Source organism: Apium graveolens, chromosome 9 (assembly GCF_009905375.1).
Source record: "Apium graveolens cultivar Ventura chromosome 9, ASM990537v1, whole genome shotgun sequence".
Lineage (NCBI taxonomy): Eukaryota > Viridiplantae > Streptophyta > Magnoliopsida > Apiales > Apiaceae > Apium > Apium graveolens.
Window position 1 is genome coordinate 10,869,842 of NC_133655.1, and position 7,252 is coordinate 10,877,093.

A 7,252-nucleotide genomic window follows, 5' to 3' on the forward strand; every position below is an offset into this window, starting at 1 on the left:
CTAAAAAAAATTAAGCTTTGATATTATTTTTAATGAAAAGGATTCATTTTTCTGAGTTAACAGGCTTTCGTTTCACGCAAAACGGACTAACGGTTGAATTATTATTAATTAAATACTGATAATTCCATTTATTAATCATTATAAATAATTATTACTAATTTTTAAAACCCAAAAATAATTTTTAAATCATTATTTAAGAAAATCAGAATTAAAAATAATTTTTCTATAATTTTTGAAATTAAAATGAATTTATTATGATTTATTGAAAATTATTTGATTAATTATTAAAATAATTAATCACTTTTAAGTAATTAATAAGTAATAAATAAATAATAAATAATTAAGAAAATAATTCAATCTGATTTTTAGAAAATAATTCAGAATTATTTATAATATAAATTAATTAATTAAATAATTAATTAATCAATTTACAAAATAAATAAAACTGATTTTTAAAATTAATAAAAATAAAAAGTAAAAATAATTTCCAGAAACATATGTCAGAAAACAGACATCTGATAAGGTGGATCAAAACCGGGTTCTAGAAACGGGTCAACCGGGTTGGATTCCGGGTCTGTGAAGAACACCACCGGAATCTAGGTTTAAACCCAGAATCCGGCGACTTCACCAAACTCCGGCGAGTCCAATTCCTGGCCAAACGGACACCGTTTGGTTCCGTTTTTGATCCCAAAACATCCCAAACTACTTCCCCAATCTGTTTCAGGCCAAAATCGACCAGAAACATCCCTGGATATCATTCTCCGATCAAAATCATCAAGAACTCCGGCCAAAAATCCTAATCACTCATTTGTACAATCAAACGTTATATAGTGCAAAATGAAGCTAAGAACATATACAATCAAAGCCCTAACATTACAAGAACCAAATATTCACAGAAATCATCGAGTTGTGTTTTGAAAATTCGACCTAAACCCTAGAAATTGTGAATCATTATTCAAGCATCGTATGTTCAATTAAACATCATGAATCGACTGTAAATCATCTAACAAAGCTATATCAATCATCAAAACATCACAATAACCCCAGAATCAAAAAGCCCTAATTCGAACATAAACCCTAGAAATCAAAAATAAAAAACGATGCAATAAAACGTGAAATTGATGCAAGAAACAGAAAGAACGGATCAAAACCTTCGATTTGAGTACTTGAATCACACGATTTGATGCTGTAATCAGTGAGAAATCACGACTTGATTCTTCGACCCGAACCTGTTCTTCCCGACCCGATTTCAGAGAATTTTTGGTAATTTTGCAGATTTTAATGATTAATTATAATTAATTAAATAAAAATTAGGCTATTTATAGTAGTAAAAATAATACTCCTAATTAAAATTAAGGGGCTAATTATACATTAAATAAAAATATTGGGCCCTAATTTTTATAATTTTTGAGTATTAAAATTTAATTTATAAATATTTTATATATGCAATATATATGCCAAAAATTCTCAAAAATTGTGAATAATGCAAAAATGCAAAGAAATAATATAAATGAAAGTCCTATAATTTTATAAAAATAAAAATGTGATTTTTGTGGGGTTTTTGACACCCAATGGGGCCCGAAAAATCATTTTTCGCAAAACGAGAAAATTTATAAATTATCTAGATGTTCAGAACAAGGCGATTGTAAAAGCCATTTGATGAAAAATAAGGCCCATTATTTTATTTGAAATACTGGCTTTAAAATCATCGTTTGGGTCATAAAATGTTTGAAATAAAACCTATAAATGCATAATAAAATATCTGAAAAATACCTTAAAATACAGAAATGACATGGAATACACGTATCACGAAACAGTTAGGGTTTATCAGATAATCACACATAAATGACACATTAATTCACATATTTTATTATAATCATGATATAATATAAATGTAAAGTTCCCAGTCGTTACACCAACTCTCCTTTCGAATTTTTGGCTATCAAACCAACTCCAAAAGCTTCAGGATCTTTAAAAATTGCAGCATCAATATTTACCTTTATTGTTACCATCTGTGGTGCTACCCGAGAAATAGCTCTATCCCCTAAAATCTCAGGATGGATTAGAGCCTCAGTTGACCGCCCTTGGGCTTCCTTCCATTGATTAAGGTAAATCTTTACCGGTGCCAACAAACCATTTAACGAAACTTGCTCTTATTCCAGTATTTATCATTTCGTGCCTTCCAAATCGCCCAACACACAGTAAACACAGTTGCTCTCCTATCCTTGTTAATGCTACCCATGATTTTCTCCCACCATCCTTCAAAACCCCTCCCCAAATCCTGTTGTACATCCGGGATTACCTGTTGCCAACACTGACTTGCGAAAGGGCATATAACTAGTGCATGAATAATCGTTTCATCCTTAGCATTGCATACCGGGCACACTTGTAACACTGGGACATGTTTTTGAGCCAACATAACCATAATAGGTAGACAATAGGATAGAGCTCACCAAATAAGATTTAAAACCTTGGGAGGACCTTTCACCTGCCACATCTTCCTCCATAAACTGCCATTATCATCCACTATCCACCTTGCTTTCTGAGCTTGTAAGAGTCGATATGCACTACGAACTGAATACTCCCCGGATACCTCTTCTTTCCAGTATACTTGATCTTCTGTGATTCTTGAACTAATGTTGGTATTTAGGATGCATTGTTGATCTATTTCATTAAACAAATCAGCTAAATTTTTTGTATCCCATTGTCTACTATCTACTCTCATCAACAAAGCAACTTTAGTTTTGTTCAAAACTTGGAGATTCTGATGAGACATAAGGATCATCTGCATTTAGCAATGGTTGATGTTTAATACTGATTTTATCACATGTACCAATCATCCAGTTAACCCCACTCCTCATAAGCGGAATAGACTCACAAATGCTTCTCCACACGAAGCTTGGATTATTTCCTATATTTGCTAACAAGAAGTCATGATCTGGGAAATCGAGCTTTAAAAAACTTACTCACCATACTATCCGGTTTAGTAATAAACCTCCAGCCTTGCTTTGCTAGCATCGATAAGTTGAAGTCATAAAAATCTCGAAAACCCATCCCTCCTGCTGATTTATGCTTGCTCAAACCTGACCAACTCATCCAGTTAATACCTGTGTCTAGTTTTGGTTTTGACTTCCACTTGTATCTAGCTAGCAACCTCTCCATATCTTTTGTAATTCCTTGAGGCAATAGAAAAACACTCATTGCATAACTTGGGAGTGTCTGTGCCACATTCTTGATTAACACTTCCTTCCCCGATCGAGCTATACACCTCTCGTCCCAGCTTCTCACTCTATTATTAATTCTCTCCTTCAAATAACCCAACAACGCAGACTTATTTTGTCCCAATATTGTTGGAAGACCCAGATAAGTTGATCTATCACCAGCTTCTTTCATGTGCAACTGCTCACATAACTCCGTTTTATCAGAGTTTTCTATATTCGAACTGAAGAATATAGAAGACTTGCCATAATTCACTTTTTGCCCTGCTGCACTTTCAAAAATACTGAACAACTTCCTCACATTGTTTGCCTCTTCCCTATTTGCTCTATAATACACATAACTGTCATCTGCAAATAGCATATGATTGATTAAAGGTGCTCATTTACAAATCTTGATCCCAGTTAACCATTTATTCGAATCAAAACTCCTAATAAGTGTTGAAAGGCCTTTTGCACATAGAATGAATAAGTAAGGCGATAATGGATCCCCATGCCTTATGCCCCTCCCTAGACCTATACACCCCAGTCATCTCCTACCATGTGTAATTTGATACTTAACTGAGTTCACATAATTCATGATCAGTCACATCCATCTCTCTTGAAAACCCATCTTGAGCATAATTTATTGCAAGTCCCTCCACTCAACTCTATCATACGCTTTGCTTAAATCCAATTTCAAAGCCATAAAACTCTCCTTGCCTCGTTTCTTCCTCTTCAAATGATGCATCACTTCGTAGCTAATCAGAATGTTGTCTGATATTAAACGACCTAGTATGAATGCGCTCTGGTTCTCTGACACTACTTCTTGTAGGAAGCCCTTCATATGGTTTGCCATGACTTTAGTGATTACTTTTACCTGAACGTTACAAAGAGAAATAGGACGTAGGTCCCCTATGTTAATTGGACATTTTTTCTTCGGAATAAGTACTACATTTGTGTCATTCAAACCTTGAGGCATTTGACCATCTTCAAAGAAATGTCATACCATCTTAACAATATTCGTCCCTACTTTATGCCAATGTTTCTGAAAAAATGCAGGTGTCATCCCGTCCGGGCCCGGGCCTTGTCCGGATGCGTTGAGAACAAATCTGTCTTCACCTCTTCATCTGTAATTGGCATTAGCAAACTGTCATTCTGACCTTGTTTTATTATTTTTGGCACATTGCTAACTACCTCTTTCAATTGAGATTACGAGGCACAGAATAATTCATTATGTTAGTTAGTTATCAACTCCTCTAGCCCATTGTCCCACTCCTTCCAGGTTCCTTCAGAATTCTGTAGCTTTGTAATTTGATTATTTTTCTTACAAGTTGTTGCGGCAGCATGAAAGTATATATTGTTTCTGTCTCCCGACTTAAGCCAAAGTTATTTTGAACGTTGCCTCCAAAAGATCTCTCTTTGATCTAGTGTTAAATGTAGTTTCTTTTTCACTTCAAAGAACTCCTGTATCGATTGATCATCATTTTTATACCTCAACTTCTTCAATTTTCTCTTACAATCTTTGATAACCTTCCCAAAATTCCCTGTTATTTATTTACCCCATGTTGCCCAGTAAAGATACAATTATTTAAGGGGATTGGATACAATTGTATAAATATTTCGAACAAGTAATAAAATATAACAGCTTCTTATATTTTTTATAAAAACTGTTACAAAATCCTCTCGATCATACACCTTTCCCACCAAAGACATATTGTTTAGCAGGGTCAGACATCTGTCATATATTTTAGTGAGACTTTCATCAGGCTTGGCCTCAAAGTGTTCATATTCTTGAATCAGAATAGCCCTTCTGTTCTTCTTGATGGCCATGGTTCCTTGAAATTGAGTTTCAAGAGCATCCCAGATCTCTTTGGCAGTCTTATAGGCTATAACCTTGTTTGACATCACAGAATCAAGACTGTTATACAAAATGTTTCTTACCTTTGCATCTTTCAGCACAGCTACTTTCTCTTCTGGTGTCCATTCTGTCTTCTCCTTCAGTTGATAATGTTCAGCAACAGTAGGAGTTGCAGGCACCAGTTTTGTTGGCATGAAGGGTCCATCATTGATTTCGTCTAGATAATCTGGATCTGTAGCTTCCAGGTACATGAGCATCTTCACCTTCCACGTTGAATATTCAGTCTTTTTCAGAATGGGAATTTTAATGCTTTCATACTTGTTCAGAGACATGTTTAGATCGTTTATGATTGTAAATTTATCAGTAAGTTCTGATACCAATTATTGCCCAGTAAAGATACAATTATTTAAAGGGGGTTGGATACAATTGTATAAATATTTCGAACAAGTAATAAAATATAATAGCTTTTTATATTTCTGATAAAAACTTTTACAAAATCCTCTCAAGAAATACTGATGTTCTTGAGAGCTGCTAGGTCGAATGATCCTCGAGTGTGATACACTAAGTGATGACCTAAACTGTGTTTATATACTACACAGCTACAACAAATTAATCTAAGATATGCATTATCAAAAACTAACTGAAATTGATACATATCTTAAACTAAACAGATAAAATTTTATAACTCAGATGTAACAGATATCTGCTCCACATTATAAGGAACAGAACAAATCCTTTAATGCTGACTGTCTTCAAATAATGATGACATCCAAATACTGATGACATGCCAAATCCTGACGGTACATCAGATCTTGATGACATCCAAATAGCCAGATCCTGAGCTTCTTCTAATCATTGAGAATTCAATATGTAACACCCCAAACAGCTAAAGTGTTACTGCAAGCTTTGATTTTGCTTTGAATATATAATCCTTCGTCATCCTTCCAATAAGCACTGACTATTTGCTGACACATCGGCTCTAGCAACCATGCATTCTCGAACCTAAACACACTTCCTCCTGTATTTTCTTCTCTTTTCTTTGGCACCAAAAAAATTGGACTACGGTCCGAGTTTGATCCTTCCAGATTGTATAAATTCGCCATTGGAAACAAATCCATCCAGTCTTGAGTAACCAATGCTCTATCGAGTCTTACCTCTGTCCACTCCGGTTTTCCCCTTTCTCTCTCCCATATAAACTGATGGCCTGTTAAATCCATATCTCTAAGCCCAGCATATGTCAAGGCTTCATTAAAACCATCGATAAGCCATGTAGGATATAAGTCTCCTCCATGTTTATCCTGTTGAGAGGTGACATTGTTCAAGTCGCCAATTATGCACCATGGTAGATTAGAGTCCCTTGATAAATTCCGAAGAAGCTCTCACGTTTTCCTTCGATTGTTTCGTTCTGGTTCCCCATACATGCCTGTTATACGCCAGACTCTCATACCTTCAACTGAGACTTCCATATCTTTGTGATGTTGTGACAAGCTTAACAGATTTGCTTGATCACGTTCTTTCCATAGAAACGCTAAACCACCACTCCTACCATGAGGATCCACCACCACCATACCTTCAAACCCTAGCTTCATACGCAAGACTTCCATCTTTTCTTTCTTACAAATGGTTTCACACAGAAAAATAAAGTTGGGCCTTTCCTGACTAATTACGTCTTTTAGGAACCGAACTTTCCAAGGAGGCCCAATACCTTGGCAGTTCCAATTTAGTGTTGTCATAATTCTAGGCGGGCCTGCGACGTAGTACCCGCCCCAATCATGTTTTTTTGGTTATGTTGTGTGTGATTTTAAGAGTCCATCATCTCTTCATCTGTCGGGCCTGTTAAACCATCTGTTTTACGACGCTTAGGATCCATAATAAGCAGCCCACTATTCTCATTTGCATTATCCATACTTTCCCGCCTCTCATTTGAATTCTTCACACCCTCAGCTGTCAAATGTGCATTAATCACGCTATTGTTTGTTCCGTGTAGAGCGTCATTAGCTGTCAACTTTCCTTTATCCAAATCTCCTATCATTACCCCTAATTTTTCGTGATCCTCTTTCCCAACCAACTGCACCATCCTGAAATCTTGGGATTTTGAATTCGAGTTTGCCGCCTGAACCAGTTGCTCCATCTCTCCCCTCTACACGTTCACCTCCTTCCTTCCAGCCTCCAACTTCCCCCCATCTAATCCATGAAG